General features: G+C 41.7%; 1 protein-coding gene across 3 annotated transcripts in view; it reads left to right on the top strand.

Moving 5' to 3' along the window:
- Positions 1–13,004, top strand: part of FCHSD2 (FCH and double SH3 domains 2) — an 83,259-nt gene that overhangs the window by 28,728 nt on the left and 41,527 nt on the right. The window lies entirely within an intron of this gene.

Here is a 13,004-nt window from a genome sequence, read left to right as displayed (position 1 = left end):
TGTGGCAGCCATTGCTTTGCTTAAAGGGTAGCATTTGAAGACTCCTAGTCTCATAGTAGGATGTGAATTCCTGTTCCCGAGGTTTGTTCATCCTCTTTCCTACTATGGCTGCCTGTGTGTCAGTCTGCACCGTAGCTCTTGCATTTTATTCCTGATCCAGGAAGCCCTTGTTACATGTTTTGCCGTTTACAATGTATACTTTTCCATATCGTAGGGGCAGATAAGGATACTGTTTTGTAATTTAAAAAAATAACAAAGTTTTTTGACACCTTAAATGATGTGCAAAATCTTTTCGCTTTTCTCCACCTTCGGATGTGTTTTTTCTTTTTCTGTTGTGAATGTAACAGTTTGTTTCCCCTCGTAAAAAAAATGTGTTAATTTCAGTCGTCAGACACGAGACATATGCTGAACATCAAATAAAAGGAAGGCGGTGTGTGCGTGTGCGCGGAGATAGCAGACAGAAGGTGCCGAGACGCGTCTGAAAACAGGAAGACTCACCAATAGGTTATGGGTGGGGGGGTATAATTTAAGCTCAAATACTTTAAAAGAAACAAGCCCACCCTTTAAGGAGGACCCTTCACCATCTCCACTTTTTCCAACTTTTTGCATCCTGTAATAGTCGCCTCTCTGCTGATTCCGGAACAGTTGGAATTTTTTCTCTAGCCCCTACCATTCCTGAGTAATTGATGCTGATACGTTTGGTGCTTGATATGGTAATTTAGTCTCTTTTCTAAGTGGGCAGTTCCTGACTACCTGCTTTAGCCTGGGACCGCCCACTAATAGCTAATGTTAGTGCTAATTCCAACAGGACTGATTGCTCAGGAACGGTGGGGGCTAGAGAGAAAATTCCAACTGCTCCAGAATCTGTAAAACAGATCCTATTGAAAGATGCAAAAATATGGAGCTGGTGAAAGGTGCCCTTTAAGGGCCGAAACGGTCAGTGGTAAATAATGCTTAATTTTTTATCAAAATCTAGAGAGAAAGACAATGACCGACCAGTTGCTATGTCGCTGATTCTGACCAGGGCTAGGTGAGCTCTGGTCCCCTTCGCTGTTTATCAAAGTTGTCGGATGGCGCTCTTAATGATTGTCACCCTTTGTCAGTATATAAGCTCCTGTTTACGACTGAGGGTTCGTTCCTGTGACACATTCTGATTATCCCATGTCGTTACCTATAATCCCCGGCCTCTTGTGGATGTAAATATTTAATGCAGGAAGGAATTTAGTCTCATCTTTGTTGCGTCACATTTCCCGTATGTTAGGAAAATTCTTCCGTTATTATCTATACTGTTATATTTAGTACAGTACCTGTATACAGGACTGTCATGGAGTCTGCAGACAGTATCACTCTGTGTATACCCCAGAGGGGAGGGGGTCATGTACATAATGTTTTCACAATGCCTTGTTGAAGGCGATTAAATGGATTGTCCAAGATGTGGTCGCTTTCTCCCAGAAACAGCGCCACCCCTGTCAGTGGGTTGTGTCTGGTATTGCAGCTCGGTTCCATGGATGTGAACTGAGCAGAACTGTAATGCCAAACTCCACCTGTGGCCATGTGTGGCAGTGTTCTGGAGGTCCCAGTGGGTCTTCATGCTTTCTAGGGTCAGGACATTAGTGTTAGACTTCAGGAGCGCTAATGTCACCCTCTGACCCTGTGACGGGGTCAGAAGAGGCCACCGAAGCCACAAAGTCGCCGTCTTCTCCGCTCCTTTCTGTGCTCGCTTTGCACGCTGTTTTCTCCAGCGCTGGAATGTTTCGTTTCAGCCAAAGGCAACAGCTCGGGCCGAGCCAGAACCCGGCGCCTATTATTGGAAGTGACACACTGGATCTGCTTGGTCATTCTTGGCTCCGCTTGCTCAAGTCTCGGGTGGAGGGGACCGAGGGCAAGACGCCATTTAAAGGGCCGGCGCACCTAAATCACCCCTGGCTTAATATGTAACAGTCATGTAGCCAGTGTCAATGATAATTGTTGCCAAATTTGCTTAAAGGGGAAGTCCCTGGGATATTTTTATTTGGGAAAGTCACCACTGATGGTTGTGTCTAGGGTTTTTTTTTTATTTTTTGGAAACTCATCATGTATAAAGAATCAAAACGAGAAGAAATTTTGAATAATTGACCTTCCCCTTTAAATATGGGGTCCCTGTGCCTTTAAGAGAATATGCTATAGTCCTGTGATTTATACATGGGATACCTAGGTCAGACCTAATGGTCCGTAGCCGATTTTACGGTTGATGCGGTGTGACAGGATGTGCCCTCTTCATTTCCAACCCCCCCATATGGGGCATGCATTGTTACCTCCGAGGGAGGGGCTTGTACTTTTCGGAATGTTACAATGTAACAGCTCTTGGATATCCTGTATCACAATTCTATTCTTTATATAGGCGACCGTGTAACCGTAGACTGCTGGGAATGTGCGGGGTTCACGTGTCGCCGCGCTGGTAATAAATGATGTCATGTAAACTTTGGGCCCGGCCTATGTTTGAGTAAAGGTGTGTGAGATCCAGATATAGCCCTGCGCTGCTCAGGAGCTCCACCCAATGTGACACAACAACTCCGACTTTTTATCACTTTTTATTGATCATTTTACAGCTTTGGAACGATCTTCTGTACCGTCCCTTTAAGACCTTTTTGCAGCCGTAACCCAAATCGTGTGACGTGGCTGCCCCTTTAAACCGTGCTCCACCTAGGAATGTAATTGTACAGGTGAAACTTGTATATCGTGGCCAATAACTTAAATATATTTCTTGCCCTGATATTGAGTTGTATCGTATCTTCTCCTCTAGTCACAACCAAAGCTGCGTAATCCGTTTACTTTACCTGGCTGCAGAATTTTGTATCTCGCCGATTGTCCTTGCCTGATTTAGTGGATCTACAGCAAGTACACCCTGCTATGATCTACGTGATGTTTGAGAGTGAAAGCACTACATCTCCTTGAATGCAACGCAGCAGGAGCCATGACCTTAAAGGGGTTGTCTCGTGAACATAGCTAAGACTCATTAAGGTCAGAGACTTTCGTATGGAGTGTTACCTGTCTTTCCTCTCTCGAAATCTGCTGGTGGTGTCAGACGTCTTGTTGTTGGGTGAACTATGAGTCACTTGTCTGTGCTTACAGTTCATTTAAAGGGCATGTCCATTTTTTTTTCATCTGTGCATCTAAAATAAAAAAAAAAAAAAAAAAAAAAAAAGTTAAGCAACATCATCTATAATCTTCATTAAAAATCTCCGGCGGTTTTAAAGGGATCCTATTATATAAACTCAATGTTCTCTGCCTATGATGTAGGAATAGCCTTAAGAAAGACTATTCATCTCCTACCTTTCGTTGTCTTCTCTGCACCGCCGTTCGGTAGAAATCCCGTTTTATGTCGGTATGCAAATGAGTTCTCTCGCAGCACTGGGGGTGGGCCCCAGCATTCAAACAGCACTGGGGGTGTTCCCAATGCTGTGAGAAAAATCTCCAGCACCACCTCCATCTTCTTCAGAAATGGGCTCTCTGCGCATCTTCTTCCGGCGGTGGCTTCAAACTTCTAGGCCACAAGAAAATGGCCGCTTACACAGTATTGTAAGCAGCCACTTAAAGCCAGTCGGCTGCCCGAGGCCTAGAAGTTTGAAGCCAACCCCCGGAAGAAGACGTGAGGAAGATGGAGGCGGTACAGCAGCATTGGGGACACCCCCAGTGCTGTTTGAGCACTGAGGACCGCCCCCAGTGCTGTGAGAGAACTCATTTGCATACCGGCGAACACCAGATTATATACCGAAGGGCAGCCCTGAGAAGACATCTAAAGGTAGGAGAAGAATAGGCTTTCTTAAGGCTATTCCTAAGTGATAAGCAGAAAAAATTGAGTTTAAATGATAGGATCCCTTTAGGCCGGGTTCACACAGAGTATTTTGGCTCGTGATTTGCTACGTAGACGCCGCGGGAGCTTTTGTGGACCATATACGCTCCCATTGTTTTCAATGGTAACAGACTACAAACCATCCCTGTGTAGTCTGATCCTGCCGTTGTGTATTCCTCCTTTCCTTCGTCTATTGTCTGACTGGTCAGTGGTCTCCATCCTCCGCCGACCCATAAACTACACCCCCCAGCAGGGCCCTAACTGAAGCCTGATGGTTGTAGTCCTGCGGCCTATGTACGGCAATACCTCCAACCATTGCTGGATTATAGTGACGGCCACACATTATCAGGTGTATATATGTGCTAGTAGCGCCCCCTGTGGTCACCTCAGGGTGATGTCGTCACTTGCTGCTGTTTGTTTTCATTCTGACTTTCCTCCCAGTCCTGCACGTTGCGTTACGGGCGGCTCCTCGCTTTACGTCACATGTATGTCTTAGTCACGGGGAAACAAAAGCTCCATTTTTCCTGGAGATATTTGGATGACAGAACTTCTGAGCTGAAATCGAAGAGCTGAGGCTTTAAAGCCAAGCGTAAATAATGGCTGGTGGGCATGGAACGCCCCGGCTGACAGTGCTCGGCTTGTCTCTTGGCACACTCGGGGCCTTGTACTGAGCAAGCGGCTGTATCCTGCCTCCACCCAACCAAAATACAGGAGTGTGCCGGGGACAGAGAGCAGTCAGTGCGCGGAGGAGACTCCGGCCTCAGCCACAGGAATGTTTCCATAGGATGAAGAGTTTAGGTCAGTGGCTCCTCTTCAGGCCTGGCCAGTGAAGGGCGCCATTCATACAGGCTTGGCATCAGCACAGGCCCAACAAATGGAGGCTATTGTACCCAGCAAGTACCTGAGCACATGTATACACCAGAGGGGCAGCACTGTGCCAACATGGCATCGGAGACCCAATATACTGACTGTTATGGTATTACAATGGGTGTATTACTGAGGGTGCGAAGTAGCTAAGCCCGGCATGTGTGGTACGGGTTATGTACATAGGAGCGGTATTATAGTAGTTATATTCTTGTACATAGGAGCAGTATTATAGTAGTTATATTCCTGTATATAGGAGTAGTATTATAGTAGTTATATTCTTGTACATAGGAGTAGTATTATAGTAGTTATATTCTTGTACATAGGAGCGGTATTATAGTAGTTATATTCTTGTACATAGGAGCAGTATTATAGTAGTTATATTCCTGTATATAGGAGTAGTATTATAGTAGTTATATTCTTGTACATAGGAGTAGTATTATAGTAGTTATATTCTTGTACATAGGAGGTAGTATTATAGTAGTTATATTCTTGTACATAGGAGTAGTATTATAGTAGTTATATTCTTGTACATAGGAGTAGTATTATAGTAGTTATATTCTTGTACATAGGAGCAGTATTATAGCAGTTATATTCTTGTACATGGGAGGTAGTATTATAGCAGTTATATTCTTGTACATATGAGCAGTATTATAGTAGTTATATTCTTGTACATAGGAGGTAGTATTATAGTAGTTATATTCTTGTACATAGGAGCAGTATTATAGTAGTTATATTCTTGTACATAGGAGCAGTATTATAGTAGTTATATTCTTGTACATAGGGGGCAGTATTATATATTATAGTAGTTATATTCTAAAGGGCTGTTTTCCTATATCCTTGTATACCATATTACATAACCTCTCTGGATCCCTGTGCTGTAGTGTATGAGCAGCACACTGTATAGTTATAAGACGTTGCAGGATAGTCCCATTACAGTATACACAGACATATCTGCAGAGGTGACGGCTCCTCTTTCCATGGCTGTATTTCTCACCCTATAGCCATACATCACATGCACACACCAGCAGCTCACAACATGATGCAAACGACTTCTCTCCCTTCTACTAACATGCAAATATTGACAGGGGGCGCACAGCTGGGTGTGAGTCTTGGTTTCCTTCGTGCTGCGATGTTCTGCCTGGATATAATTAGACGGGAATTGCCAGGAACAAAGTTTCTTCCCGGAATCTGGATGTAACAAGCAGCGTTGGGTTTCTGCTCGGTGGAATCTATATTCCCAGATTTTGGCGGTCGCCGCCGCCCCTCCCCGTATGACGGATTCTGGGCTCATCTCGGTGACGTCGATAACCGAACAGCATGAGAACTTTGCCCAGATGCCAAAAGACGTTGCGCAATCCCAAGCCGTCCAGGCTATTAATAGACAGCCCCTCCATGTGCTGACCTCAGCAGGCTGTGAATGTGCAGAACATCGCCGATCATTCCTTTATCTGTTCCTGGGAAAGCTGGGTGACAGCCATTAGTATGGTCAACACAGCTTTCTTAGGTTTCTGAATAGCAAGGGTTAGGTCCATATACATACATGTATTCCTCAATGAAAGTTTCCTACCATTTGGAATAAGCTGGGTGATCATCCCTTTGCTGTAGTTACAAAGTATAACCAACTTTCCTAGGGTTCTGAATGGCACATCTGCCTTATTTCATGCTCCGCTCCCATATCAATGTGTAACTAGTGAGATGTGCCACTCTGTGCCCTGGGAAAGCTGGCTATGCTCTGTAACTATAGTGAAAGGAATGATCACCCAGCTTTCTTTGCATCCGGAATGACATGTGATTTGCAATCCGCGCTTGTGTCACTGCATTGCAATGCATATTTGCCAGATTGAGTGGCCTCTGTGATGGTGATACAGGTTGTCACCCAGCTTTTCTTGCACCCTGAGTGGCAGTGTTTTACAGCAATGGATGCCCTACTCCCTTATCTGTGCATAACAAGGGAAATTTGAAAGGAAAGCTGGGTGAGCGGTGTATTAATGGAAAATTAGGTCAGTACCAAACTTTGCAAGGCCCCTGAATGACAGTTTTGCAGTGACCTATTGGTATGGGAGTGCAGTATGCATTACTATAATGTTTTGCCATTCAGGAACTTAGGAATGCTGCGTAACTACTTATATTGCCATTATTATACTGACATGGTGTATGCCGTTCAGTAGTCAAGAAAAGTTGGGTGAGGCCCAGTGTGACTGTCACAGCTGCCTTTCTGGATTCCAGGGCCTTTGAATGTCACATCTGACTAGTCATGTGGACAGGGAGCATGTGTCACTACCAAGCATTGCCACACAGGGTGCAAGGAAAGCTGAGTGACAACCCTCCGGATGCTGTTGGATTTCGATTGCACTGGTTGCTGCCCAGGTCAGACTTCTAGACTAAGGTGGTGGGTGCAACCCATTGCCTATCCTACATAACATCCTGATCAGAGAGCATTATGGGTAGGGGGCTATTTAGTGGGTGCAGACTCCCCCTGTTACCATCTGTCCTGGCAGGTCTGTGCAGCACCCGGCTATTCTGGTATATTCCTCTTAGAGACCCCGCACAGATGTCAGACACATGTTCTGAAGAAGCCTCCGCTCTGCTGAGCACATTACACAGGAACGACACATTGTGCAACGTGCAAACATTCTGCAGAATAAAAAAACCAAAAATCTGCTGATCCCTCTGATCGCCCGTCTATGTGGGGTAAACGCCCCTGAGGCCGAGCCTGCCGACGTTCATAGGAAACCGATATCCTGTGCAGACGGTGTTGTTCGTTTTTTTTTTTGTTTGTTTTTTTTTCAGGGGGGGGGGGTCACATAATTACTCTTTGGGTGTCATTGAAATTTTTTTAAAAATGGGAGATTTACAGAATATAACTCAAGTCCTGTAGTAGTGTGTGTGTGTGGGGGGGGGGGTAACAAAAATTAAAGGGGTTCTCCAGCCCCAAATCAATTTTTGATGCTGATGTCAGAAACAGCGCTGCCTGATCACTAGAAGATTCCAGGACCCTGGAGAGGTCACAAAATAGAGAATCAATTTGGGTAATAAAAAAAAAAAAAAAAATCTATTCTATTTATTTTGTTAAAAGAATAGTTCTATCTACCGTTACTTACTGTCTACTTACAGTCGTGTAGCGTCGCGTGTCCTCGGCATATTATAAATTGTTCATAATAAACCATTTTAGCTGATTGTGTTTTATGTTGTGGGTAGGAATTGCCAGACGAGGGGTTAATCTTATTACTGGAGGCAAATGAAAAACCGTAATGTCCAAAATTCAATAAGAAGCGACAAGGAAGAACCTGATCCACTGCACTGCGGATACCGGCCAGAGATCTGTAACTAAGGGCTTAGTCTATACGAACATGACATAGGGCAGTATTATAGTAGTTATATTCTTGTACATAGGAGTAGTATTATAGTAGTTATATTCTTGTAGATAGGAGCAGTATTATAGTAGTTATATTCTTGTACATAGGAGGTAGTATTATAGTAGTTATATTCTTGTACATAGGAGGTAGTATTATAGTAGTTATATTCTTGTATATAAGAGTAGTATTATAGTAGTTATATTCTTGTACATAGGGGGCAGTATTATAGTAGTTATATTCTTGTACATAGGAGGTAGTATTATAGTAGTTATATTCTTGTACATAGGAGCAGTATTATAGTAGTTATATTCTTGTACATAGGAGGTAGTATTATAGTAGTTATATTCTTGTACATAGGAGCAGTATTATAGTAGTTATATTCTTGTACATAGGAGTAGTATTATAGTAGTTATATTCTTGTACATAGGAGCAGTATTATAGTAGTTATATTCTTGTACATAGGAGTAGTATTATAGTAGTTATATTCTTGTACATAGGAGCAGTATTATAGTAGTTATATTCTTGTACATAGGAGCAGTATTATAGTAGTTATATTCTTGTACATAGGAGATAGTATTATAGTAGTTATATTCTTGTACATAGGTGCAGTATTATAGTAGTTATATTCTTGTACATAGGAGCAGTATTATAGTAGTTATATTCTTGTACATAGGAGTAGTATTATAGTAGTTATATTCTTGTACATAGGAGTAGTATTATAGTAGTTATATTCTTGTACATAGGAGTAGTATTATAGTAGTTATATTCTTGTACATAGGAGCAGTATTATAGTAGTTATATTCTTGTACATAGGAGTAGTATTATAGTAGTTATATTCTTGTATATAGGAGCAGTATTATAGTAGTTATATTCTTGTACATAGGAGTAGTATTATAGCAGTTATATTCTTGTACATAGGAGTAGTATTATAGTAGTTATATTCTTGTACATAGGAGGTAGTATTATAGTAGTTATATTCTTGTACATAGGAGCAGTATTATAGTAGTTATATTCTTGTACATAGGAGATAGTATTATAGTAGTTATATTCTTGTACATAGGTGCAGTATTATAGTAGTTATATTCTTGTACATAGGAGCAGTATTATAGTAGTTATATTCTTGTACATAGGAGTAGTATTATAGTAGTTATATTCTTGTACATAGGAGTAGTATTATAGTAGTTATATTCTTGTACATAGGAGTAGTATTATAGTAGTTATATTCTTGTACATAGGAGTAGTATTATACTAGTTATATTCTTGTACATAGGAGGTAGTATTATACTAGTTATATTCTTGTACATGGGAGTAGTATTATAGTAGTTATATTCTTGTACATAGGAGCAGTATTATAGTAGTTATATTCTTGTACATAGGAGCAGTATTATAGTAGTTATATTCTTGTACATAGGAGTAGTATTATAGTAGTTATATTCTTGTATATAGGAGCAGTATTATAGTAGTTATATTCTTGTACATAGGAGCAGTATTATAGTAGTTATATTCTTGTACATAGGAGTAGTATTATAGCAGTTATATTCTTGTACATAGGAGTAGTATTATAGTAGTTATATTCTTGTACATAGGAGGTAGTATTATAGTAGTTATATTCTTGTACATAGGAGCAGTATTATAGTAGTTATATTCTTGTACATAGGAGATAGTATTATAGTAGTTATATTCTTGTACATAGGAGATAGTATTATAGTAGTTATATTCTTGTACATAGGTGCAGTATTATAGTAGTTATATTCTTGTACATAGGAGCAGTATTATAGTAGTTATATTCTTGTACATAGGAGCAGTATTATAGTAGTTATATTCTTGTACATAGGAGTAGTATTATAGTAGTTATATTCTTGTACATAGGAGTAGTATTATACTAGTTATATTCTTGTACATAGGAGGTAGTATTATAGTAGTTATATTCTTGTACATGGGAGTAGTATTATAGTAGTTATATTCTTGTACATAGGGGCAGTATTATAGTAGTTATATTCTTGTACATAGGAGTAGTATTATAGTAGTTATATTCTTGTACATAGGAGTAGTATTATAGTAGTTATATTCTTGTACATAGGGGCAGTATTATAGTAGTTATATTCTTGTACATAGGAGTAGTATTATAGTAGTTATATTCTTGCACATAGGGGGGCAGTATTATAGTAGTCCTTCCCTCAGATACAACCTGTAATAACAGGACGCTAGGTTTCCTTCCCTGTCTGTACTGACACTTGTATCTTCTATCATTCAGCAGTTCCTGGGAATCTGGCAGGAAATACCAGGAATTAACATAATCGTATTTAAGAGCGTTGTGGGCAGGCTTTGGATGGCAGCATTATATGGACGGGCAGAGCTGCCACCTGGCCAGAACAAATGATCCTCTGACTGTGTGACTTTATCTGGGTTTCTGTGTCAGGGTTATTCTCCCGAATCCTCTTATTAACCCCTTATGTGCTACATGAATAGGAATTACTTGGTAACATCAGACACAGGGTTAGCGGTGGATATTACGGGGTAATGCCCTACATGGCGGCCGCCTCAGCTCAGCCCCAGTAATCTGTAATGGAAGGAGATAAGTGGTTACAGTTTTTTTGGCCCCTCTTGTAGTCGCCCCATTACTATAATTGGGGAATCTACTTGTACAGGAAGTGATTGTGATTTTTGCTACATTTGGGGATTACTTGATGAATCTGTCATTTGGACACTTTGCACACCCCAGTGCAGATCCTTTTAGGTGACCATCTCCTTTAAGGATGGCCATAGCACCAGGTCACGTGGACAATCCTCATCCTCCCAGACTCTCTCCTCTCCTTCCTTGCTCTCGCCATGGCCGCCACTACTTTACCTCTGTAGGAATTTGCACGAATGCTGAGGGGTCTCTTTGTTCTTCCTTCCTCATGAATATGAATTAGGGGGGTGGGAGCGCAGAAGGGGTATAATAATGGGTCATTTACATACGTCTACATTGGAACGATCTATTAATTTTGTCTGCAATGTGTCGGTAATTTGTTCCTTCTATCAAGACAAGACGACGTTCATTATTGAGGCGATTGTCTGAGAATCTGGATATGGGGGAGGGGAGCGAGAAGACCACAACCCCAAATCTTTACTGTTAGAAATGCCATTGATGGATAAAAATAACTTCAAAATGATCGAAACTGCTATTTTTGATATTTGTGACTTTGTTTCTGATTGTTCTTGTGTGGCTCAGGGGTTCGCTCTATAGCCTTGCGGTATAAGGGTCCTGGGTTCGAATCCATCTTTCGTCTGCGTGTTCTCCCGATCTTCGGGGGAGTTTAAAGACTTATTAAAGGCGATATTTAGATAGTGATGACCATGTCAGTAAAGCGCTGTGGAATATGTTAATAAAGAGCAAAGTCTTCCCATTTTACAATATGATGACGTATTAGTCGTCTGACTACACCGGTCATAAGGAGACGATGTCCTGCACCAGCCAGGCTGAGAGCCGAGCGCAACGTGTCAATTCAGTTCATCCACGTCGGGTTGAGGCCTGTAAATCTGACCAATCCATGGACACTCCTTGGGGACGCCCTGCAATTCGCTACAAGGTGGGCCTAGCTCTAAACTCGCCCTTTGGTCCCTTTATTCTCACGATCAGCGGTGGTCGCAGAGGTCGGACCCACCATCATTCCTAAAGTAATGAAAGAGGCCTGCGCCCCTTTACGATGGGAGACGGTAGTGCCATTATGGTACAGGATAGTGGATAAGGGTCCAGTTGGTGGAGGTCTGACCACCGAGACCCCCAGCGATCAGGAGAACGGCCTCCTCCTTGTGAATGGACCCCTGTTCACTTGTGTTCCGTTCACTTCTTTCATATACAAGTGAATAGAACGCCATTCGCACAAACCAATTGGTGCTCCATTCACAAAGCTTTAGGACAGCTTTTGGTCACCCGTTCTCCCAATGGTCAGACCCCCAGTAACATTCATCCCCCTATACACAACCCCCTTTTACGTGGCCGCGCTCTTTATACATAATGTTTGGTCACAACGTGTTCGCTCATTGGCGCCATCTGTGATTTTTCATAGATTTGCAGTGGTCTGAGTAATCTTGGATGACTCTCCTAGCCTGAGGTCGGTCTATGGACTCAATGTCCCATATATGACACTCTAGTGGTGTGCGGATACATTGTGTAATATATAGGTGGTGTGTTTATCCTCCATGGATCAGCTGACCGCTCCTTGTGCCGACCTCCTTGTTACTATGTATCTTCTTAGTGTTTGTGTTATTACATCAGTGACCCGGTCACAGGCGCCTCCTCCGTCTTATTTCCTAGGAATGACATGACCTCAGCCCCCACTCCTGCACTGTCAGCATAATATTACTTACGCAAGCACTAAACCATGACATGACCGTCACTGAAAATCCAAACCTGATAATTTTTTTTTATAAATAACATATACATTGAGTTTTTCTTATAGATGTATTCTTAAGAAAATCTGATTAATAAAGCTGAGTTGCGAAATTACATGGTCTGTATCAGATCTTCATTTCAATCCTCGATTTCCAATGAATTAAAGGTAATGTAGAGTGAATGTCCCAAATTAGAAACCAAAAAACAAGGGGCAACACGGTGGCTCAGTGGTTAGCACTGCAGCCATGCAGCGCTGGAGTCCTGGGTTTGAATCCTGCCAGGAACAACATCTGCAAGGAGTTTGTATGTTCTCCCCGTGTTTGTGTGGATTTCCTTCCATTCTACAAAGACATACTGATAAAAAAAAAGAAAAAAAATGTACATTGTGATCCCTATATGGGGCTCACACAAAAAACAAAAACAAACCTGATCTATTACTATATCTCTGCAATTTTAATCAGATTTTTGCACAAAAATGTGGAAAGCCTCATTAATTTGGAAAAACATTTTTATTCAGAAGTGTTCTTTGAAAAATCTGATTAATAAAGCCGCCTGAGATGGAAAAATCACC

The sequence above is a fragment of the Leptodactylus fuscus genome, chromosome 2 (assembly GCF_031893055.1).
Source record: "Leptodactylus fuscus isolate aLepFus1 chromosome 2, aLepFus1.hap2, whole genome shotgun sequence".
Classification (NCBI taxonomy): domain Eukaryota; kingdom Metazoa; phylum Chordata; class Amphibia; order Anura; family Leptodactylidae; genus Leptodactylus; species Leptodactylus fuscus.
The sequence above is the reverse complement of the archived record's forward strand: the minus strand, read 5'-3'. Positions and strand labels throughout refer to the sequence as shown.